At 40.3% G+C, this 25957-nt stretch overlaps 1 protein-coding gene across 1 annotated transcript in view; it reads right to left on the bottom strand.

The window, feature by feature from the left end:
• Nucleotides 1-25957, bottom strand: part of LOC124620012 (collagen alpha-1(IX) chain-like) — a 301640-nt gene that overhangs the window by 177224 nt on the left and 98459 nt on the right. The gene's annotated exons all lie outside the window — the stretch shown is intronic.

The raw sequence follows: 25957 nt of genomic DNA, 5'->3' as shown, positions 1-25957 counted from the left end.
TCTGGTACGGATCCCACACTGCTGTGCAGTATTCAAGTAGCGGGCGAACAAGTGTACTGTAACCTACTACCTTTGTTTTCGGATTGCATTTCCTTTGAATTCTTCCAATGAATCTCAGTCTGGCATCTGCTTTACTGACGATCAACTTTATATGGTCATTCCATTTTAAATCGCTCCTAATGCCTACTCCCAGATAATTTATGGAATTAACTGCTTCCAGTTGCTGACCTGCTATATTGTAGGTAATTGATAAATGATCTTTCTTTCTATGTATTTGCAGCACATTACACTTGTCTACATTGAGATTCAATTCCCAATCCCTGCACCATGCGTCACTTCGTTGCAGATCCTCCTGCATTTAAGTACAATTTTCCATTTTTACAACTTCTCGATATACTACAGCATCATCCGCAAAAAGCCTCAATGAACTTCCGATGTTATCCACAAGGTCATTTATGTATATTGTGAATAGCAACGGTCCTACGACACTGCTCTGCGGCACACCTGAAATCACTCTTACTTCGGAAGACTTCTCTCCATTGAGAATGGCATGTTGCGTTCTGTTATCTAGGAACTCTTCAATCCAACCACACAATTAGTCTGATAGTCCATATGCTCTTCCTTTGTTCGGCGCTATGCGACATTGCTGCTACAGACTCTGTGAAACTTGGAATCAGGGCTGCGAGCACAGGGGTAGCATTCAGCTCACGCTAGGTGAGGAGAGTCCTATGTCATTGTGAGTACGCACGCGTCGTCATGAGTTCCATGAGTTGTTCTATCGACTGTTGTGTGCATTCTGTATATATTGACTGTTGTGTGCGTCTTGAATCTGCGTTGTTATTTGTTTGTGTGCTTTCATTGTCCTCTTGTCCGGTGTTGCTAGCGTGTATGTACAATTCATTAGCTTTTATAAAAACACGAAACACTTTAATTTCTCCCTATTTCACGTTCTTATGCACATGATTTATGCACGATTAATAGGATTAAAAAAACGACTAGACACTTTTTTTAATCTTTCGTTATTGTTATTATTCCTTCATTCAGATATTCGTTATGTTCATGAAATACACAATAACATCCCACATTCTTTGGATTGCAGGTTAATAATTTATTATTTCAATTTTCTGTCCATACGATTTATGCACGATTCGTTGGATTTAAAAAAAGTCTACAAACTTTCTTTTTTTACTTTCGTTATGGTTCCTTCATTCAGACATTCATTATGTTCATGAAACACACAATAACATCGCAAATTGTTGGGATTACAGCTTAATAACTGATTCAACTGGGATGAGCATACCACACAACTCCTGTCACTTCGTTTGTACACATGTATTTGCATTTAGCTTTGACGTTATCGGTACAACTGCAAAGTTCGATATAAGTACTCACGTAGTCGATTTAGGTTATTACGTCACAATGACGTAGCGTTACATCTCTATAACGTAGGGTGGTTCTCACCTAGCATGAGAAGAATGCTACCCCGAGCACAGCTTCAGTTGCGCACCTTTGAATGAGGTTTTGCGCATGCGCACGTAGACTGACGTAACTGCCTTGTGGATCAAATGCATATGCATTTGACGAACAATGTGCACGGGTCACGGCGTGCACAGCTAGCCCCTATCACCCAACTACAAGTTTACGCCAATGCCAGTAGATGGTAGCAGCACTGCACTGCACTGCAGCAGACATCCCCGTTTGCTTGGCATAAATCCTGCTAGGCAGTAGCACAGTCCTCAGATATGCCAATTCACTCACTATATAGTAAAATTAGATCAGATGTCAGAATATGTTATAGTTATGCTGAATGCATTGTAGTATATTAAGTTTTGAATTTTATCATACAGTAATCCATTTGAGGCGCTGAGGACCATAAAGACCAAAACATCATCGTCGATTATATCCCACAATATTATTATAAGAAAGCTACAGAGAGAGAGTGCTCTCCAACTACTACAATCTTACTTATACAATAGAAAACAAACAGTGGCTATAAATGAAAAAAGATCCAGTTCCTTAGCAGTTACCAAAGGAGTACCACAAGGCTCTGTACTTGGACCTTTTCTTTTTGTAGTCTAAGTAAATGATTTGCCTTCTTCATTACCTTGTGACACACTAATTACTAAGGGAAACAACTTGGATGAATTACAGAATAATGTAACAATAGCAATGGGCAGATGTACCAGCTGGTTTCAGGCAAATTCATTACAGATAAATAATAATAAGACAGAAGATATTGTATTTAATTTGAATTCCCCCAAACATGAAAACAAATCTGAAAAACTACTAGGGTTCCATATCGACCAAAAACTTAACTGGGAAACTCACACAGGCATGCTATGCAAAAAACACTCACGTGTAATCTTCTTGTTACATATACTGAGAGGCTCTGTTAGTAGAACACTCTACTATATGCATACTTCGCCTTCTTCCACTCTCATCTCGCTTATGGGATTAAACTATGGGGAACTGCACAATTTCAAAGACTGTGTTTAAATGGCAAGAAAAAGCAATCAGATGGCTTGTAGGACTACCACCCAGAGACTCGTGCAGGCAGCACTTTAAAGAATTAAATATGACAGTCCCTGGCCTATATATTTATAGTTACCTGATATATGCCAAAGAAAATTTAAAAGGATGGCAATGCATTCACGTAATACAAGAAATGGACATACAACTGACATTCTGTTTGTTAGACTATCGAAGATTCACTGCAGCTATAAGTATCCAGCACCCACATTTTTTAACAAATTACCCAAAAGTGCACATTCTGTGCCCATGGATAAATTTATAGTGAAAGTAGCAAAATGGGTAAAAGTTAAGTATTTTATACAGTTCAAGAATTTCAAGAGAGTGCAGTCAATGATATCGAATTTTGATGGTATATTTTGTGAAAGGAGTATATACTACAAAATTAGAAGTATGATATTATGCAGGCAATTTGTCTTGTCATATATATGTATATATAGATGTATACAATGTATCTGTAACTGACACCGATTACATGTAAAATGTTTAAAGGCGAACAAATATGAATATGATTAAGTTACAGCATTTATTTTTCCTTCTGTCATCTTTGATCTTATGGTGAGTCAGATTTATGGACGACCGTTAACTTTGGGTCCTTAATGGTTCTCATTTGCATTCTAGTTTCAAAATAATGCACAGATATTTTGACACGTTTTCGTTTACACACTCCATTTCCATGAAGAGCAGCAAATTCAAACTGTAACACTCTGGTTGTCTATGCTGGCTTTCCTTAATGATGTCGACTTTGTTTATATGGAGTGTACTGGGTCCTCTGGTCCAACTCAGTCGATCATTGACTGAAAATCGTTATGTTCAGCTATTTAGAGACCATTTGTAGCCATTCATGGGCTTCATGTTCCCAAAGAACGATGCAATTTTTGTGGATGACCTACAAATGTTCGCTATTAGTTTTAAGAAATTCTGGACAATTCTAGCGAATGATTTGGCTACCCGGATCGCCCTACACGAATCACGTCGAACATTTATGGGACATAACCGTGAAGTTAGTTCGTGCACAAAATCCTGCATCGGCAACACTTTCGCAATTATGGACTGTTATAGAGGCAGCATGGCACACTACTTCTGCAATGGTCTTCCAACGATTTTTTGAGTCCATACCACGTCGAATCGCCTCACTACACTGGGCAAAAGGGGTCCCACGCGATATTAGAGGGTATCTCATGACTTTTGTCACCCAGTGTAAAAGAGTTCAGTCGCAAGTTGTACGATATTCTTACACCGAAATTGTTAATACATCTTGAGAATACGAAAAAAACTGCTATTTCCACACAAATAAAGCTATAGTAAACAGGAGCAAAAACTAATAAATCTGAGCAACAGAATTCACTTATTTCCTACACAACGTAGTGAGTCGTTCAATTCACTGTCTTACAATGATTCAGTACCGCGTGAAAAAAACATAAAATTTATGTGAATTAATTTCTTTTAAGGTAAGTTTTGAGCTATAATTATATTAAGTGTTATTTTTATACAGGCTTCTTACCTTTTCGCCTACATCTTTTCTTTCGGTAATTTCTTCCCGGTGCCAATGTGGAATGTTTATGCGGAGGATTGCTCTGGGTAGTAGCTTCTTTCTTGAAAGCAGCCCTGGAAGTTCGTTTCTCAAAACTCATTCATGATCTTCAGCCCGAAAATGAATTGAACACACACGTGCAATTTTCACTTCACGTAGTCCGAACGTTTGCCTCGAACTATCCATTTATCTTACAAAAGCTCTTCTTAGGGGAAACCATGATACATAACGTTTGTCATCTTTCGAGCAGTATTAATACATTGTGCCGCGGCGCAATTAGAGTGACCATTGCTCATGATTGACACTAAGCGAGTTATTTTCTTTGGACTTCCGCGTCCTGCCGGATGAACAGCCACGACAGTCCTCAAAGTGACGTTAAGGCACGCAATTACGTCTGGCAATTTTTTTCTTGCCAGGGGCCGAAACGGCCTACCACCTTGTTTTATATACCTTGTTGAAAGCGCGCAGGCGTTCGCAGAAATTTTTCCCACGTGGGGTACAAGATTCAAAACCTTCCAGTTTTGATACAACTGACTCTGTGAGTCTGAAAACGTGTCTTGCTCGAAGCATTAAATCTAACAGGAGGTACACAAAACCAGGGCTTGATTTCGGCCAGAACGGCATTCCGGCACTTCCCAGGGAATTTTATTTGAACTCGCTGGAACTAGTTGACACTGGAGATTTAAAATAGGACCATTATATTAAATCGCAACGTGATTACAGTTTACCATTCGTAGTTGTGGTCATACATCTCGGTAACCTTCGCGTTGAATACCTTTTGCTTACGACTGCCAGCAAGCTTAGAGATGTACAGTATAACCAAGATAAGTAGAATTTTTCTCCGAGGTTGTGATCGGTATATATCGCCTTTTATGACTGCCAACAACCTCAGCGATTTAATATCACGGCGACTTCTCGTGTTGCGTGTGTCAATCGGAAATAAATAACGTAAGGAGTGTTTGAAGATGAGCGTTTGTTTAATGTGCTTTCGCGAATTGTTTCTTTCGTGTCGTATTTATGCCATAGCTGCTGATCAAGTGCGCGCAAGGCGCACGAGTGGCTGATGGTCGACAACCTTTCGTGCCGATAACGTAAATACCTTCCCCTTATAGATGTTCACAAAGGTGGGCAAGGGGGAGGGGAGGGCGCTTGCCCCAACCGCCCCCTGGAATGCGAAATACAGAATTTTTATTCATCTCACCATTCTCATACACTTCTAGAAGTGATTTCCAGTGATTACACAGGACTTCTCGTTTAGCCAACTGTAGCATTATGTGGCTGATTGCCGTCAAACAATACTATAGCAGTTGCCATTCTCTCTCTTTAGAAAGTGTAACACCAGACACTCGATTATGGGACAGGGGTTGCATTAGTTTGTGGGTCGTACTGTCTTCCATAAGAAAGAGCACGCTGCTGTACTGCACATCAAATGAAGGAGGAGAATAAGTCGGTTCGGCTTCCTCTAGGGGCGTCTTCGAAATATTGTTGTCAAGTTACCTACGATGCGTACCTCAACTTTAGCGGAATCAAATTCCTTGACCAATTCTGGAACCATAGCTAAACAGAGCGTTTCGCGAAGGGTAGTTTGGCTATACAGAACGCCACGTGCGGTACCGTGTGCACTGATCTATTCCTTAACGATCACTTTCACAGCAGCTTAGTCTTCTTCATCACTAGCAAACCACCAAGAGGATATTAATTTATTGGTTCAAAATGGTTCAAATGGCTCTGAGCACTATGGGACTCAACTGCTGTGGTCATCAGTCCCCTAGAACTTAGAACTACTTAAACCTAACTAACCTAAGGACATCACACACATCCATGCCCGAGGCAGGATTCGAACCTGCGACCGTAGCATTAATTTATTGGCTTCGAAACGTGCCCATACAGCCATCTCAACACAAGAAATGTTATACTACAGTTTGTTTTAACAGTTCCGAGTACACATTAGCTTAGATCGTACCCTGGTACGAAATTACAGAGGCTTATCGAAGGGCATACTGTAACACAAAACAAATTTTTCATCGACAGTACACTGAAACGAGTAAACAAGACAGAGATGGAACGCAGGATACACGGAGGTAGTATGCTATAAAAATTCTGATGCTAAAACAATAAGAAATGATCAATCATTGTTGGTTCATAGTTTGGATATTTCCAGTTTCGCCACTTTCTAGTGCTGGAATAACGTATAACTTGTTTAAGGAAGCTTGGTGAGTTGGTTTAGTGCATTATGTTTATTTAATTATAAGGGAACGCTGCTGCCATACCTGGACAAACAAACTCGAAACGAGGCTAACCCCGTGGCGTTCAGTATGCTAAAGCCAGAAACAACAATCATCACGTTATTCAGGGCTGACATCACCGAGTGACTGATGTTTTAAATAGTAAGCAATTCGTCTCAACACGTCAACTGAACCCATTTCTAAATAATTCAGACTTGAGGAGAAGGATGCATATCTGTGTCACGCGAAGACGACTGAGCCATCCGCTTAACTCTGTCTGGAGAGTACTCCAGCAGTCTTTTCTCTTTTGAAAAAACATTCAGTTCCAGCATACGTCTTCCGATATTCTCGATTTGGGTACGGGGCGAAGGCCGTGTAGTTAGCTACCAGTACTGTAAGTTGTGCTTCACGGGATTTCTGAAATCACAGTACCGATTAGCTTCACTCGCCAATTTTTTGCACGTATGTGACATCTGGATGTGCACTGAATGGGTACCAGTATTTCTCTTCACGACACTGCCCACAAGAAATTTAATATGCTACGACGTATCGATGGTAGGCAATGAAAACCTCGTAACTCCATCTGTCTGTGTAAACTTCGTATTTCCAGTAACCAGTAACTCCATTATCAAAGAGATATTTGAATTTGCATGGATTTCTTTAATCTGCCAGTAACTGGACTTCTACTAAAAAGTTAAACATGGAGCAACATTTTCTGTAATACTTTATATTATTTTTCAGAAGCCGTTTGTGCTTCTCCCGTAAAATTTAACAAAATGGAGGTACGAGGTGTTCATTGCCTACCAGATATGTACTTCATAATTTACAGCTTCACAAAGCGAAGTGTTTCCTCAGCCAAAGCGGCTCAGAAACTTATTATCTGAAGCACACTATGGTATAATTTTTGTTCTATGAGGGCACAATTACCTATTAATACATCAGTCACTGATGTCATTGATAAACATAAGAGTTTTTTCTGCTATGAAAAAGACTGTATTAAATGCTCTTGCTTTGCGTTCTACTACATGGACAATTTAACTATTCTTCAATACTCTAGGAAGAGTAAAACTGAGGTTGTACTCTACAGTGACGAAAATTACCTTATGTGAGTTGTTCGAGCTAAGTGTTCACAGAAGAAAAGTGACTAAAAAGTCTGATTTTACTAACTTAGTTAATGAAAAATTTTGGCAGCAATCGTGGCAATTGTTATTAGCCTTCAAACAAGATCAAGTGTAATAGTACATTTTGTGTAGTTCATATCACATGTTGTGCTTCATAGTTAGTCAGTGAACAGAAGACAAATGACATCTAAAGCATTTACTAAACATCTAGCTCCGTGTCTCATTCACATCGTGTTTTGTTCTTTCTAACTCTTTGGGACTTCGAAACTGTGCGTGTCCCCCAAGGGCCAGCAATAAATTCATCGTCATTCATCGCTGAACGCTTTCTTAATTAATACTGGACACACTGTCACCGAGCAGCTACAGTGCAACTGTTTGAACGTTGAAGCTGTCAGCGGTTGAAAACATGACGTCATAGTCACGAAGAGTACCAACACTTGCCGACATGTACCGAGCAAAGGAATCAAAGTGACACTGCTTCAGTGACAGACACGATAAAACCTGTTGTTTGTATTAGATCTAGTGGTTTTATTATTTTGATTATAAGAAATTATGTTTTAAAAATGTAAATTTCACGACAGTAGTTTGTAAAAAATTTTTGTCGTTGTAAGTTTTATCACAAGTTTTCAAAAATCGAAGCTTGAGATTTTTTGTGACTTTTGTGACTAGTTGGGATGGCGGAAGGGGGGGTGGGGAGGGGAAGTTGCTTGTATAGTTGAAGAGATGCGTTCTGGCATCTAAAATTTTAGAAATTAAACACTGTTGCCCATATGTAACTACATTTGAAACAGCCTTTTTTTTTTTTTTTTTTTTTTTTACCAGCTGCCAATTTTTAAATAAAAATTCGTACATTGAACTAGAAGAGTTGTCTCGGAGAAATGATTTTAGGTTAGAGTTAAAGCTTGCTTTGCAACCTGTCAGACATTTTACAATATTGGGCAAACGATTGAAAATTTTGTTGCAGTATATTTCACTTTTGCCTGAGCCTCTGATAGCTTAAATAACAGGTAATAAGGTTCATTCATTCCTCTAGCGTTGTAGGTATGGACGTCACTATTATTCTCAGATTGCAATGGATTATTTATGATAAATTTCATTAGCGACACTGAGTGATGAGTTACCCCAGAAAATTATTCCATAAGACATTTTCGAGAGGAAATATGCAAGATAGGTCACAAGATCGATTCTTTTGCTTCTTAAGACTAGCAATTATATGAAGAGCAAAAGTAGCTGAACTTAACAGTTTTCTTCAACATATACACTGAAAAATACGGAGCATTCTACCCTGTTCACTGATTTCTGTTTATGAGCACATCAGTTGTTGATATGACTGTTTAGTGTACTGAACTGAATATGTGTATTTTTTCATTATTTAGGTCTATTTTCAGGAAACCACCTCTAATGGAGTATTGTGATGCTAGTATCATCTGCAAGAGGTACCAATTCTGCTTAATGTATGTTAAATGGGCAGTTATTCAAACAATTAGAGTGGACCCAAAATTGAAGCTTGTGGGACTCCCTTTGTGACTTCTCCACAGTCAGTGAAATTTCTCTCCTTCTAAGACTGAATGACTCAGCACAACTCTTTGCATTCTGTTTAAGTAGGATTCAAACAAGGTGTGTTTAAAGCCATCAAATCGGTAAAACTTGAGTTTTTCTATGAGAGTAACATGAGCTACAAAATTAAAGGCTTTGGAAAAATCAAAAAGATTACCAACTGACGATATTTTATTATTTAAGGCTTGTAATATTCGGTCAGTGAATGTATATAGAGCATTCTCAGTCATGCAACCCTTCTGGAATCGAAACTGTGATGTGCTAAGTAAATTGTGGGACTACTCTTGAGCACAATACTTTTTCGAATTTTTGGGTAAAAGACATCAGTAAGGAAATTGCCACCTTTGTGATAAAAAGGATTTAGGACATTAAGTACCAAGTTTGAACCACTTTCCAGAATTCTGTTTTAAATTCCATTAATATTACATGAGCTTTTGTTTTTCAGAATTTTTATAATTCTCAATTCCAGCGAAGAATGTTGATGCTACTTCTTCTTGCTTAAAGTTTTGCAGAATTACCTTTTTAATATATTCTCTTACTTGTTCAACTCAACCATTCAATCCTATTTTGCTGATGCATTTAGAAAATACTTGCAACTTGTGAATTCTTAGACAGAAAATTGTCAATTAAACTAAAATGTTATTGTATCTTGTACACTTGTTTTGTATCCTTTTCGACAATATACTATATAGTTTTATTCTTGTTATTTGCACTATTAACTTGTGTCAGGACTTGCATGTTTCTGGATATGTTAATAACATTCCTTAAAGTAATACAGTATTTGTTGTAGACGGGAAATACTGTCTGACATTGACGTATTGTGGTCTTTATATAATTTTTCATTCTTCTATTACATGGGATTTTAATCCCTTTAGTTATCCACGTCTTACGTGTTTTTATAAGAGACGTTTTTAGGAAATCATTTATGAACTTGCATAACCTCGACCATTTTGAAGTGAAGTGAATATGCATTATACAGGGTGACTAAAAGGAATGGGAAATTTTAGAACGTGTTGTGGCAATGCTGCGGCGTAGGTGGCGCCGAATGACATACAGAAATCAGCTTGAGTAGTCATACAGTATAGTGAACAATAAAGATGGAGCAGTTGAACAGTGTGTAGTGTGCCTTTGTGGTAAAAGCCTACAGCAAATGTGGAAGTGTGGTGGCTGCGGACCGAGAATTTTGGCGTCATTTCAACGCCGGGGGACAGGGAGACCCGAACCGCTCGTACAGAAGACAATGTGGAGGCTGTGTGAACTGCTTTTGTAAGAAGCCCACAGCGCTCTGTTCGACGTGACGCAAAGTCTCTACAGCTGCATCGTTCCATTGTTCAACAAATAAAGTATACTTAAAATTCCATCCTATAAGCTGCAGATAGTTCAGCAACTTGAACCTAACAATCTGCTAATGATTGGACAGTGTGCTGAACGCATGTTGTCAAAGGTGCACGACAATGACAATTTCATTAACAACCTATGGACGTCAGACGAAGCTCACATACACCTCAGTGGCTTTGTCAATAGACAGAATTTTCGCTATTGGTCTCAGAAAAATCCACGTCAGTTACACGAGCGTCCATTGCACAGCAGCAACGTTTCTGTATGGTGCGCCATGTCATCAAGTGGCGTTATAGGCCCCATTTTCCTGTCAGCAGTTTGTTTCAACATGATGGAACAATGGCACGTACGGCACGGATATCGATAGGAGGCGTGTGACGATTGTTTGGTAACCATGTCATTTCAAAATGCGGTGACATTGCGTAGCCCCCAACATCGCCTGATCTGACAGCGTGTGATTTTTTTCTTGTGGAGCCATCTTAAGAGCGCGGCCGCACTCGACCTGCCACCACCGAAGAAGAAGCGAGAATACGAGAGGAAATCTCCAGGATTCCTATTGAAATGTTAGGTCGAATCATGCATAACGTTCCGGTCAGGCTGCAGGGATGTGTGCACCGAGGGGGAGCGCATCTATCGGATGTGATGTTCAAGAAATAAAAATGCTTGTGACATTCAATAATGGCATATTCTGTACTAATATATTGACATAAATAAATATGAGCAAAGTAATTGTGCTCATCCATTAATGTCTATTACAAAATTTCCTGTTGTTTTGTCACGCTGTATTTCGAATTGTTACCAGTGCCAAGTGTTGGTACGTATGGCGATCCGCGTAATGCTTATACGATACGGGTCATGACGCGAAAATAGTGACATCTGGCATCACTAAAGTTCGCGTCATTTAGGAAGGCGGCCCTATTTTCATCCCTTCTGGGCATCCCTCATCATTAACCGCTAGCAGCCAATAAGATTCATTCTCCCTCCAAGCGGCTAGCTGCGAGCTACAAACTAGACTGTGAGACTCTCTCTCCCGCATACTGCATTGTTGCCGTATTTCGCGACAATGCAGTTTCATTCTTGAGCAGTAAAGCTGATAAAGTGCATCTGTAAACGTTTTAGTGTAATTTCCAAATGAATATGTTAGGTGATCGCTATAAAGTGGGCTTCCTCACAAGCAACTTTAATTAAATTGCATAATTACATAACGATTTAGACTAGATGTCTGTCCGCTGCTAGTGGTCTCGCGGTAGCGTTCTCGCTTCCCGAACACGGGCGGGGTCAGGGATTTTTCCTGCCTCGAGATGACTGGGTGTTGTTGTGTCGTCTTCATCATCATCATTCATCCCCATTACGGTCGGAGGAAGGCAATGGCAAACCACAAGGACCTTGCCTAGTACGGCGGCGCGGGTCTCCCGCATCGTGCCCCTGCGCTCCGTCACGGAGAATGGGACTTCATCATCATCATCCGTAACGCCGAGAAAATGGCAATGGACTCTAAATACTGAAAATCTGAAGTCAGCCACATGAGTACTAAAAGCAATCCGCTACATTTCTGTTTACAGGATAAAACATACAAATCTAAAGGCTGTAAATTCAACTAGATATTTAGGGATTACAATCATGAATGACGATCACCTGGATAATGTTGGATGGAAAGCAAACCAAACACTGCGATTTATTGGTGGAAAACTTAGAAAATGCAACAAGGTCTACTAAAGAGATTTCGTGTACTACGCTTTTCCGATCTCCTCTGGAATATTGCTGTCCGGTGTCGGATCCGCAGCAGATAGGATTGATCGAAAAATTCAAAGAAGGGCAACTCGTTTTGTATTATCGCGAAATGGGGAGACACTACCTCGGACATGATACGCGAAATAGGGTGGCAATAATCAAAACAGGCATTGTTCGTTGTGACGGGATCTTCTCACGAAATTTCACTCGCCAATTGTCTCATCAGAGTGCGAAAACACTTTGTTAGTGCCATCCTACATAGAGAGGAATGATCATCATAATAAAATACGAGAAATTAGAGCTCGCACGGAAAGATTATAGTGTTCGTGTTTCCAGCGAGCTGTTCGAGAGTGGAAAGGTAGAGAAATAGCTTAAAGGTGGTTCGATGAACCCTCTGCAATGCATTTGATTGTGAGTTGTAATCATGTAGAAGTAGATATAGATGCTTCACAAGCAGACGTGGAAGTTTATGTCTTGCATTCATTATAATTTTTTCAAATTTCAATCTGAAAGCCGAGACTTCTGTTTTTGACGTTTTGGACACTCAAAAACGAAGTGCAGAATCCTGTGACGGTAAGAGAACTGTACAGAGAATAGCAAACAAAAGTGTTGTAGCGGTAGAAACTTCAGGAAAATTTGTATTCGGGTCGCCTGGGAAGCATCGAAATCGCAAGATACATAGTCAGCACGGATTGAGAAAATATCGTTGTTGTGAAACACAATTAGCTCTTTATACTCTTGAAGCAGTGAGTGCTGTCGACGGGGGATGTCAAATTGATTCCATATTTTTAGATTTCCAGAAGGCTTTTTCGACACTGTTCATCTCAAGCGCCTTCTAACCAAACTGCGTGCCTGTGGAATATTGCCTCAGTTGTGCGACAGGATTGGTGATTTCCTGTCAGAAAGGTCACAGTTCGTAGTTATAGACGGAACGTCACCGAGTAAAACAGAAGTAATATCTGGCGTTCCCCAAGGAAGTGTTACAGGCCCTCTATTGTTCCTGATCTAATTAACGACGTAGGAGAAAATCTGGGTAGTCCTCTTACATTGTTTGCAAATTATGGTGTCATTTAACGTCCTGTAAAGTCATCAGATGACCAAAACGAATTGAAAAATGATTTAGATAAGATATCTGTATGGTGCAAAAAGTGGCAGTTGATCCTGAATAAAGAAAAGTGTGAAGTTATTCACACGAGTACTAAAAGAAATCCACTAAATTTCGATTACACGGTAAGTCACACAAATATGGAGGCTGTAAATTAAACTAAATACTTACGGATTACAATTACATATAACCTAAATTGGAACGATCACATAGATTATGTTGTGGGTAGAGCAAACCAAAGACTGCGGTTCATTGGTAGAACACTTGAAGGTGCAACAGGTCTACTAAAGAGACTGCTTACACCACGCTTGTCCGCCCTATTCTGGAGTATTGCTGTGCGGTGTGGGATCCGCATCAGGTGGGACTGACGGATGACATCGAAAAAGTACAAAGAAGGGCAGCTAGTTTTGTATTATAGCGAAATTGGGGAGGTAGTGCCACAGACATGATACGTGAATTGGAGTGGCAGTCATTAAAACTAAGGCGTTTTTCATTGTTACGGGATCTTCTCATGAAATTTCAGCCACCAGTTTTCTCCTCTGATTGCTAAAATATTCTGTTGGCACCCACCTACATAGGGAGAAATGATCATCATGATAAAATAAGAAAAATCAGGGCTCACACAGAAAAATTTAAGTGTCTTTTTCCCGCGCGCCGTTCGAAAGTGGAACGGTAGAGAGACAGCTTGAAGGTGGTTCATTGAACCCCCTGCCAGGCACTATATTGTGAATAGCAGAGTAATCACGTAGACGTGGATGTGTACTTGTAACACAAAAAGATGGTTCTGACAACGCTGTTTTAAAGCGCTCCATGTTTGAAATGCGTATAAGAAGGGAACACCAGTTACTTGTTACAATTATGCCTGAGCAAATTGGCTTCAGTGGTAGCGTTTGTCAACGCAAAGAATTTTAAAGGACAGAGGTTTCAAAAATATTAAGAAGATAGTTTTTAATTGAAAGAAGTGATTTAGAAGAAGGATGAACCACGTCCTTTATACAGATGCACGATACAAGAGGAGGAGGTAGATCTACAGTGTATCACCTTGATGAAACAGGGGTTAATCAGAATGAATACCTGCTGGAAAACGAGTGACAGTACTGGGGTTTTAAAATTCCGGTAGGAATAGGTTCTCGGATACTTATTCTGCATGTTGGTTGTTCTTCTAATTTGGTCAGGGATTTTCTCTGCCTCGTGATGGTTGGGTGTTGTGTGCTGTCCTTAGGTTAGTTAGGTTTAAGTAGTTCTAAGTTCTAGGGGAGTGATGACCATAGATGTTAAGTCCCATAGTGCTCAGAGCCATTTGAACCATTTCTAATTTGGTTCGTGAAAGCAAAATTGTGTTTAGGTGTAAGAAGAACGGTAGTGACCACTATTCGGAAATGAGCGCTGTCACTTTCAAGAAGTGTTTCACTGAACAATTCTTGCCATACCTTGCTTCGAAGTCGGTTATTGCAGTTACCATGCCAGTTATCATTCAACTGTTCCAGAGAAAAGACAAAGTACGAACAGCAGGACAGAGGATATTGTGCTCTGGCTGAAAAATAAAAATATTCTGGACAATATAAGCCAGACTCGTGCTGAACTTCTGCAACTCATTAATTTATAAAAGTCACGCGACAGAATGAACAAATTTGAATTTCTTGCCTGTGAATGTGGTGACACAGTTTTGCGTTTACCCACAAAACGCTGTCAGTATAAACCGATAGAATTAATTTGCGGACAGGTTATACAAGCTATGTGCGGAAGAAAACAAAACACTGAACATGAAAGAATGAAGCAATAGACAGCATTCCCTTCAGCGTGGCCACAGTGTCCGCGGCACTCAGAAAGAAGACTCTGACACGGAGATGAAAATGTATAAAAGCCTTGAACTTGTCATCCTAAACTTACAATCAGATGGTTCGGACATGGACTCGAAAAGCAGATGGTATTACGATGTAGACTGTGAAACAAAGTAAAGTAATAATCTTTCTTGGTTTAAAAGACTCATGATTTAAAAATGTTTTTGTCAACATAACAGTTGCTTACATAGTGCAAGAGGACTTCCTAGCCTTCATTGATTAGAAATATGTAGCCTATGAAGTATTCAGACTATAATGTTCAATACATTGCCCTAGGAGTAGTTAAGCTTTTCCCAGTGTTGTATGCTATTACTCGCGAGAATGAGGCCGGATAAATTCGTCGAAACCTCCAATATTTCGACAAGTAAACACCTGTAATTTGACGGTACGAATTTGAAAATGCCTTAAAATAAAAGGGAGGGTTCCCTGTCGAGATATCGGTGGGTTTCGACGTTATCCGTCAGCATTCCGTCGAGTTATTCACAGAATATGGTTAATTGTTTGTTTGTTGACTGGATCATAAACGCAGTCTCTAACTGTAATGTCGAAAGAATTACTTTAAACTCATAACGCCTGTTGACACCGAAAAATATGATAACATACAATTTTTACGATAGTCTTTTGCACTAGTCTTTGCTGCAAGTAATTCTTTTTTACGCATAGTGATTTACATTGAACTGCAGTGAAACACGCCCACATACGCGCATTATACTCATTCAAAAATATTATATGGCGTGGAAGTAGTTGTCAAAGAAATATAATGATTTCGGTTTGAGTCTGAAGTTTATTTTGCTGTATATTACATTTATGATTATAATATAGTTTAAATAGCAACAAATGGCAATTATTACAACCTTTTCGATGATCATGTCGTTAGACAATCGCCGTTTTGAGAAAAATTGCGCTTCACGTCTTCATATAGCTGCGTCAGCTGTTCCGACAGACGATTACTATGGAGCAGTGGCACAACCTCAAAGGCGTGAAATAAGATTTCTCACCTGTAGACGACTGATCCAAATCGGTTTTAAAATGTATTATTCCCTCAATGATTTTAACCTGTAATACGATGTACCGAAGGCAAATATACCCGATTGCTTCTGCAGCAACACAGGTGGACAACAGGAACTTTGTTTGCCTGCCCTCTGCCGTCACGCTCACACAGACCTCATCCCCTCCACGCTTCCCTATCGCTCCACTTCTATGCTTGGAAGTAGAGATGGGCAAACTGAAACACATAACTGTTTCGAAACAAATGAAACAGTACAATGTAAGGTCACGAAACGCTGTTTCGAAACAGTGAAACAGTTTGTGTTTTGTAATACTACAGGCCTTCATATTATATCATCTTGAGTGTCTAGTGTATAAATATTGTCATAAAAACACAAATGAGGTGCGAGAGCGCAAGTCATATCGCAGAAAGTATGAAACTTTCACTAGACGTCGTTGCAGTTCCGCATTTCCTGTAGCAAATGCGTTGCTTTCGTGTAAAGTGACTTTCATACTTTCCAATTGGCCGACGTCAGACTAAATATGTTTGACATGACAGGTTTTGCCACACTCGTTTCCCTGTATTCTAGAGCATAATTTTGATAGGTTTTATGAGTGATAATCTGTATGTGCTCTTGAAAAGGCTTATCATGAGATATAATTTATTGAGATAAGATTCTGGGAAGCGAGGCACTGAATTAACATTTATGAGTGTGCCACTCACTGTTTTACTACTCACAGTTAACGAACGGAACTGGAGGCGGGAGCAAACTGCAGAAACAACGGATACGCTACTGCGATTCCCACATTTCGTTAGTATGGATAATATATACCCGTCCTGCTAATTTCCATGTACACAAAATAAATCAGCGTGGAAAATAGGCACATGGACTATAGACTCACAAATAAATCCACATAATTCGAATAAATAACAAAATACAAGAGAAAAAAATGTTGTCCCTCAAGGTGTTGCGAACCATTACTATAAATCAACAATGCTTCCCAGCCCTTCCGGTTCACCATTACATCATCAATGATCCGTCAATCACATTGCTTGAAAGTACACCCAATTTACGTATATGTCTAAAAACTGCCACTCTACGCCTATTTTAATTCAAAATGTTGTAGCTTAACTTGCGTTTTTTAATACGATTACTGTACATGAATAGAGAAGCGTATGTTATAGGAGATGTGTAATTTAACTGAATGTTTTTCACACTTTTATTATTTTGAATGTGAATAGTCTGCTTCATTTTATAGTGTGTTTGTGTTTATAAAGCATATATTACGCCATTTCGGAATAGAGCAGTCAATTAGAAACGAAGCTTTATTGTCGGAAATCTTAAACTTCATGCTGTTGTGCGTCAAAAAGATTTCGACACTCTTGAAAGTGTTTTATGAAATAGTATATTAAACGTATTTCAGTATCTCTGCGGTGCCCGAATCTCGTCCGAGACAAAACGAAACGAAACATCACTGTTTCGATACAATTAGATCGTTTCAAGCACAAGTGGACTGAAACAGCGTTATTTTGAAACAACGATACAGTTTCTGTGCCTGGCTCGAGATCGAATCTGGCCCCTTATCCGACACAGAGCGGAATGAAACACCACTGTCTCAAAACAGTGAAACACAGCCGTTTCGAAGCACTGAAACAGTTCCACGTATCGATACACTGTATCGAAACATAGAAACAGTGGCCAAGTCTACTTGGAAGCGCTGTCCTATGTGACGCGGGCTATAACGTGGAGCCGTCGCTTTATAACATAGAGATGCATACGAAACCATAAGCTAGTGGATTGCACCACACTTCAAAATTACAGAGGCAGACCGGTCGGCGTGGATTTGATCCATGTGAGAGGAGCCTGCACTCAGTTCCGGCTGCCGTCTCTGCTACACAATATTCGACAGGTTCGGCGCCGCCTTTCAATCGTCGGTCCCAGTAGGCACACTGCCGATACAGACGAAGAGCCGTTGCCGGCACTAGGGACGAAAACGGAACTCCGTCGTGGGCTTGACGAAAGTAAATGCCTCGTGAACAGGGATGCGCTGTTGGGAGTTGAAAGACGGCTAACGACTCCCTCTTAACGGGCAACAATGGCAGCAGGTTGGACGCCGGTGGACGTCACAATGACTAGGTTTCTCGTCGCTCAGTGAATGAGAGATTTTGGCTCGCTTCGCACGAAACAGTGCCACTCTCTGTACGCACCACAATGCCGTCGATAATGAAGGAACGGCAAAAAAATGAGGAGGCAGGCGAGGACAATCATGAGATTCCGACAATAGCGGATTGAATAGTGCAAATTTGTCTGGAACGCGCCGGGATGGCGTAGGAAAATGCAACGTCCATTAAAAATTACTTAAAGAAATCACTGTAACTAATCAGCTAATGACGATGATTGTTGCATGTAAAGAAGGGGGTCTGCTAATTTTCACACAGTCTGTCCTCTCTGCTTGATGTAACGTTTTCAAATTATGCTGTTTCAGCAAAGGGGCATTTTTAAGCGTATAAATGTCCGGTCATTACGAAAATTCAACAGTAAAGTAAATGACAGTAAACAACATAAACTTCCGCTGGGAAGGATGACTCTAAACACGAGCGTGAGAGTGTGATGATTACATCTCAAGACTTGCTCTAAACCGCGAGACCGTGCAGACTGTGGTATGTACATTTAATTAAATACAAAAACATAAAGCCGACAATGTAAGACCAACTTAACGTACTTTCTTTGAACAGTGACCCCAAAAAAATGCTTCTGTGGACTGGACAAGCAAAACCATAATATTAATCGAAGTGAAATTTTCTCACATGCGCTGTGAAAACAGTATTTCCGTGATTCTGTTAATCTCAGCAGCCACAAACACACAATTTGTTCTTATCCACGTGGCACAGTCAAATACTTTGGTCATTCCGTATTTCCTCATGCTACAAGTGAGGGGACTAGGATGGTTTTGTTACCATTTTCAGTTTAAATTTACCGTAAAATAAACATTTGGTGAAATTTCTCCCTTTATAGAATTATGGGGTGGAATAATCGTTCTATGACTGAAAAGATTTGTAATAAACTCAAAGCTGATTCCAAACACAATTTGTCGTAACTGAAATGTGTTTTGCCGAACAGTTATGTTGCGAATCTGCAGTACTATCTCCCTGATGATAATCTGGGAGTGACTAAAGAGATAACTTCGCTCTGTTATTTTAGTAATACATAAAATGAAAATAAACTGCAAATTTTGCTGTGTTTTAGTTTTCAAACTGTTTTAAACGTTGCACTGTTTAAAAAATGCAAATTTCCATAAAGTCACCGAGCGAGCTGGCGCAGTGGTTAGCACACTGGACTCGCATTCGGGAGGACGACGGTTCAATCCCGTCTCCGGCCATCCTGATTTAGATTTTCCGTGATTTCCCTAAATCCTTTCAGGCAAATGCCGGGATGGTTCCTTTGAAAGGGCACGGCCGATTTCCTTCCCGTCCTTCCCTACCCCGAGCTTGCGCTCCGTCTCTAATGACCTCGTTGTCGACGGGACGTTAAACACTAATCTCCTCCTCCATAAAGTCTGTTTCCAAACGAACAACAGGAAGTATTGAAAATATATATTCACCGAAACAGTGGTTTTATACATAAAAAATAAAAAGGCAGTCGGAGAGACCCCTGCACAGTAATTGTGTTCCTGTCAAAATCCGTAGTAGCCGAGGTTTAAAATAGCAACTTATATCATGCTTGGAGAAAAGTAAAATTCTTTTCGCATCGGTAGATCATGCACCTACCCTAATTGTACTCTGCAAGAAATCTCGTAAGAACTACTCAAGCATTACCCAGGTGTTCTAAAAAGTCTGTACAAAAACACCACTATTCCAATATCTGTTAGTGATGAATGTTAACCAGGGTGCCACAAAAATATGTTTGTATCGATTCTATTCAGTTAGTGTATAGACGATTTAGTCAACAAATTGTAGAGAAAACACAAATGGTTCAATTGGCTCTGAGCACTATGGGACTTAAACATCTGAGGTCATCAGTCCCTTAGACTTAGAAATACTTAAACCAAACTAACCTAAGAACCTCACGCATATCCATGCCCGAGGCAGGATTCGAACCTGCGACCGTATCAGCAGCGCGGTTCCGGACTGAAGCGCCTAGAACCGCTCGGCCACAGCGACCAGCACAGGTAATGCTTTGCTTTGCTTTGGGTACATTGTTGCACACAATTGCATTATTAATATTGTTAAAAATTAGATAACATTTAAAAAATAAACCGAAAATTGGAAGAACTCTGAGCTGACACTTTTCAAAAGACACAAAAGAGTATCTTCATGTAATTATTGTCGTACCCACAGATTTATATGGAAGTGAAACATGGATAAAAAAGCCGGAACAAACATCAAAGACTGAAATATAATTCCCAAGAAGTTCGCATATGTACAAGATTATATTGGACCAGAAATCATACAGTCCCAGGAAAACCGAAAATTTACTTCCCACAGTGAATTTTCACTGTGCAGAGAAGTGTGTGCTAATTTGAAACTTCTTTACAGATTAACCCTCGGTTACTCGCGCGAAAATTCGTGACATCGTCACTCGCGCAGATAACTGGTGACATCCACAAAGAAAGCGGTCTGTTTGTACACTTTGAACGGTCTTTATGACTGGTTTTATGATTTTTTTTATTAAAACTAAATGCAATACATTTAATATTTGTACACAGTATAATATATTCTAACGTTTGAAACAGTTTGACCATTCGAAGAACAATATCTTCAGCTGAATTACTGACATTACTTGGTCCCTCTTGTTGCTTACCGGCGTACGATTCTAAATTCAAAGTGTAAGCTGTTTTTACATCAACCAAAACAAACACTTTTAACCCATACTTCGCTGGTTTGCTAAAAAGCTGTTCGTTAACAGTAAGCTATTCTCTAGGTGAAAAGCCGGCCGCGGTGGTCTCGCGGTTCTAGGCGCGCAGTCCGGAACCGCGCGACTGCTACGGTCGCAGGTTCGAATCCTGCCTCAGGCATGGATGTGTGTGATGTCCTTAGGTTAGTTAGGTTTAAGTCGTTCTAAGTTCTAGGGGACTAATGACCACAGCTGTTAAGTCCCACAGTGCTCAGAGCCATTTGAACCATTTTTTTTGAACTAGGTGAAAAATATTTTTGGCAATTGTTCGTGAATAGTTCAAGTACCTTTCTGATGGCTATGATAGCAGCCAACTTATCAGTCTCTCTGCGAATACCTCTATCACGGATATTATCAAACCTCCATCTCAACAGAAGCCTGAATCGGTTTTCACTTATGCATGAATAACATGATTCTAGTCCTTTCCCTTTGAGTTATCCCACAATTCCAATATACTCTTCCTAGAACATCTCAAAGATCCACATAGATATAACAAACCAATGAAAGCTCTGATCTATATCGCATCTGTTTCTTTAGCGTCCCTTTCCCTAGAGAAGTTACCACGAACTTAATTGAAGTATATTTTAGTGCATGTTTCGATAATGCTTATTATGTTTTCATCGAAGAAAAAATTCAGAATTTCTATTTCTGTCTTTTTTATACGAGCTTGTTTTTTGGTCCAGGCAAATGCGTAATAAAATTACAAGATCTGCTTGTAACACCGGTAGGATATTTGTTTTTCCTCCGTTTAGTTATTCCATCTTTCCCTAAAAAATGCATCCTCTTGAGTTACTACTTCCTGTGATTCATATTCATCATTTTCTGACTCTTCTTGTTCTGTTCCTGAACCATGACCGCTTTCATGAACAAAATCCTCAGTCTCTGAGTCAGCGCTATCACTGTGAGCATCTTCATCACTCAGCTCACTGAAATATTCCAGCCATACATTAGGATCTCTACTAAAACTCTATCCGAGGTTTATTGCCTTTGACATTTCTTCCACAATTTAAAAATAAAGAGAATACCAGGTAACACGGAAGGTAACTGCAATCAGTTTCATTACGTCTAAATTTACGCACATGAAAGATCGACTGAATCTAGGAAAGCAATAAAGTAATACAGACTTACTTTGTTTCAGCTTGTGGCGGCAGAGCTCGCGCAGATGACGTGTCCTCCAGACTATAATAATTTTTCATAAACAATGTATCTTTCGTAACTGAAAGACAACAATGATTGGAGCTAACAGCCGGAGAGTTGACACAAAGATAGTGAAAATAGCGCGAACTCAATGCAGCCCTGTCAGGCAAAATTGAGCGGGAAAGTCATGTGGATGACGAGTGTCATCCGTGCGAGCGACGGAGGGTTAAAGGGTGTTGGGGCTGCCGAAATGAGGAAGGTGGACGACTATTGGAGTTCTGTCAAAGGAATGGCTTGCTGGTTGGGAAATCTTGGTTCAGGAATAGAGAGAGCCACAAGGTTACCTGGTACAGTCAAGACTTAACAGAGAAAGTCGATAGTTCACTACTTCCTGCACGATAGTGAGATGAATAGGAACATCATTGACATTAAGGTAATACCATCAGAGGCCTTGGATAGCGACCATCGTTTGCTGGTAATGAACCTGAGAGGGACTAAGGATATTAAAGGGACAGAAAGCCAGGAAAAACTTATAAGGGTATGGAAGTTGAAGGAGGAAGAAAGCAGGGTACAGTATCTCCAAGTAGTAAAGGAAAGCATCCCAAAGGATGAACCAAAAACGGTAGAAGAGGAATGGCGCAGATTCAAGGGAACATTAGTAAGTGCGGCGGAAGCAATATGTGGGAGAACAAGTAACAAAAAGAGATGGAAGGAAACACCCTAGTGGAATGGTAAAACAAAGGATATAGTGCAGAGAAGAATAGAGTCTTTAGGGTATGGTTCCAGAAGAGAACAGTAGAGACAAGAGAAGAGTATCAGGCAAACAAGAAAGAAGCAAAAAGAGTGGTGGCGGAGGAAAGAAAAAATGGTTCAAATGGCTCTAAGCACTATGTGCTGTAACATCTGAGGTCATCAGTCCCCTAGACTTAGAACTACTTAAACCTAACTAACCTAAGGACATCACACACATCCACGCCCGAGGCAGAATTCGAACCTGCAGCTGTAGCAGCAGCGCGGTTCCGGACTGAAGCGCCTAGAACCTCTCGGCCACAGCGGCCGGCTGCGGAGGAAAGAAGAAAGTGGATGGAACAGTGGACCAGAATGATGGAGAAAGATAGTGAAGGTTCAAAAAAGGTGTTATATGGGATGACTAAAGTAAGAGGAAGAATGGTACGACAGATTAAGCTCGAATGGTGAACAAAAGTGGACAAGATGTAGAGAATAAGGAGAAACTGAAGAATATGTGGAAGGAGTATTTTGAAGAACTCTTGAACCCGAATGGACACCTGGAGGAGGAGGAACAGGCCGAGGAGAAAAAAGAGGAGGAACAGCAAATAGAAAAAGACCTTACATAGGGAGAAGTGGAAGAGGCATTGGGCAAGGTGGAGGGAAGTCGCCAGGTCTGGATGAGCTAAGTGTGGAGATGGTAAGAGCAGCAGGAGAGGTGGGGATACAACGGCTGTATCGAGTAATGAAAACTTTGTGGAGACAGAAGATGATCCTAGAGGACTGGAAGAAGGGAATAATTGTCCCGATCTTTAAGAAGGGAAATAGAAAAGAGTGCAAGAACTATCAGGGGATAACATTGATGAGTCATTGTGCAAAGATTTTTGAGAAAATTTTGGAAGCATGAATTCGGGCAAAATTAGAAGGAAGAATGAGAGAAGAGCAACATGGCTTCAGAACAGGAAGGTCCACGGTGGATCTAATTTTTGCTGTAAGACAACTGCAGGAACAGTACTATGAATATGGAATAGATCTACTGATGACCTTCCTGGACATTGAAACAGAGTATGATAGTGCACGTAGAAGCAATGTGTGGAAAGTCCTGGAGAACAGAGGAGTAGTAAAACAGATTATTTGGAGGATAAGGGAAATGTACCATGGAAGTGTGAGCTGTGTGAAAGTGGGAGGGGAGAGATCAGCTTGGAATGAACAGAGGAATGGCTGGAGGCAGGGAAGTGCACTTTCGCCATTACTCTTCATTGTAGTGATGGATGATATAATGACTACAGTAGCACAAGTAATTGGTGAAAGGAAGATGAAAGCTATAATGTTTGCAGATGATCTGATGATTTGGGGGAATAAGTGGAGTAAGTACAAGAGGAGTTGGACGTATGGGAACGAACAGTACAAGAATATGGGATGAAATTTAGTATGAGTGAGATGATTATCACAACATGAAAGAAGGAGAGAGGAACAACAGGAAACAGTTGGTGCGGAACGTTTGAGGAGAGCGGAGAGTTTCAAGTACCAGGAAGATGGAAAAAACGACAGAGCGGGGGAGAAAAGCAGAAGCATTTCGGAAGAGTGTCAGAAAGCTGATATGGAACAAGGATGTACCCCAAATCAGTAAAAAGGTTATATAACAGTCATACTATGTCCCAATCCTGACATATCCATCAGAAACCAGGAAGATGGAAAAAACAACAGAGCGGGGGAGAAAAGCAGAAGCATTTCGGAAGAGTGTCAGAAAGCTGATATGGAACAAGGATGTACCCCAAATCAGTAAAAAGGTTATATAACAGTCATACTATGTCCCAATCCTAACATATCCATCAGAAACCAGGAAGATGGAAAAAACGACAGAGCGGGGGAGAAAAGCAGAAGCATTTCGGAAGAGTGTCAGAAAGCTGATATGGAACAAGGATGTACCCCAAATCAGTAAAAAGGTTATATAACAGTCATACTATGTCCCAATCCTGACATATCCATCAGAAACCAGGAAGATGGAAAAAACGACAGAGCGGGGGAGAAAAGCAGAAGCATTTCGGAAGAGTGTCAGAAAGCTGATATGGAACAAGGATGTACCCCAAATCAGTAAAAAGGTTATATAACAGTCATACTATGTCCCAATCCTAACATATCCAGCAGAAACCTGGGTTATGAAAGGAAGAGAGAAAAGCAAAGTACAAGCTAGTGAGATGAGATTCTTGAGAAACAGTATTGGAGTGACAAAGATAGACAGGTTAAGAAATGAGAAGATCAGAGAGTTAATGAAGTTGGAACCATTACAGGAGGAGATAGAGAAATCAAGGCTGAGATGGTATGGACACGTTAAGAGAATGTAGAAGAAGAAGATACCCAGGAGGATACACGAGATGAAAATGGAAGGAAAGAGACAAAGAGGAAGATCGAGAGACAGATGTCTGAAAGGATTAAGAAAGGAGAACACTGGACCAAGGTGAAGACGGAGAGATGGTGGCAAGACACAAAACGATGGAGAGGCCTATAGTCCATAAAGAGCCGGCCAGAGGCTGAAAACTTTCCAAGATGATGACGATGAAAACTTTTGCTGAAACAAATTCATTCATCACTGAAAGTGTTGAAACCTGTGTGCAATTACCTAAGCAAGTGTCGTGTCCTGTTCATTAACTTTCAAGATTTACGTTTATTATAATTTTTCAGTGAGTAGGAATGTTCCAATGTTTTAGATTATATTTGTTACTTTATCTTTTGGCGCCAACTATTTATTTCGTTGCATAATTACATTTTTTGATCTTAATAGTGCGACATGTCCTATATCCACGTAAAAGTGATACACGGATGAATAAATATCTAGTACCACCACTGTTACTGGATCAGAAACTCTCTTAGACTGTCAGACAAGAAGGAATGAGCCATTGTACGAGGGCTTGCCTCAAGAAACTTACGGAAAAGTAGGGTGGCGGGTAGAGAAGAAAATCCGGTTTTCTGTACCGCTCTGTACGGTACTCGAGAGTAGCACCATCTCGTCCTGTTATTCGCGAGATTATCATGCAGGGGCACCAGCAAGCGCGGAGGCTGCGATTACTGCTGACCGGTTTGACAGCGCGGGAGTAAGACGCCGTCTTTGTGCGATTAGCTCAACCGGCCTCGATCTGCAACGATCTGTACCCGTCTACGTACAGGGAAGTTACTGTTGTCGAATTCTATCGCTTGAGCCTTGTCCCGCAGTTACGCAGGGTCAGCCATCGT

The sequence above is a fragment of the Schistocerca americana genome, chromosome 6 (assembly GCF_021461395.2).
Source record: "Schistocerca americana isolate TAMUIC-IGC-003095 chromosome 6, iqSchAmer2.1, whole genome shotgun sequence".
NCBI classification, from domain to species: Eukaryota; Metazoa; Arthropoda; class Insecta; order Orthoptera; family Acrididae; genus Schistocerca; species Schistocerca americana.
This window is presented reverse-complemented; position numbering and strand designations above follow the sequence as displayed.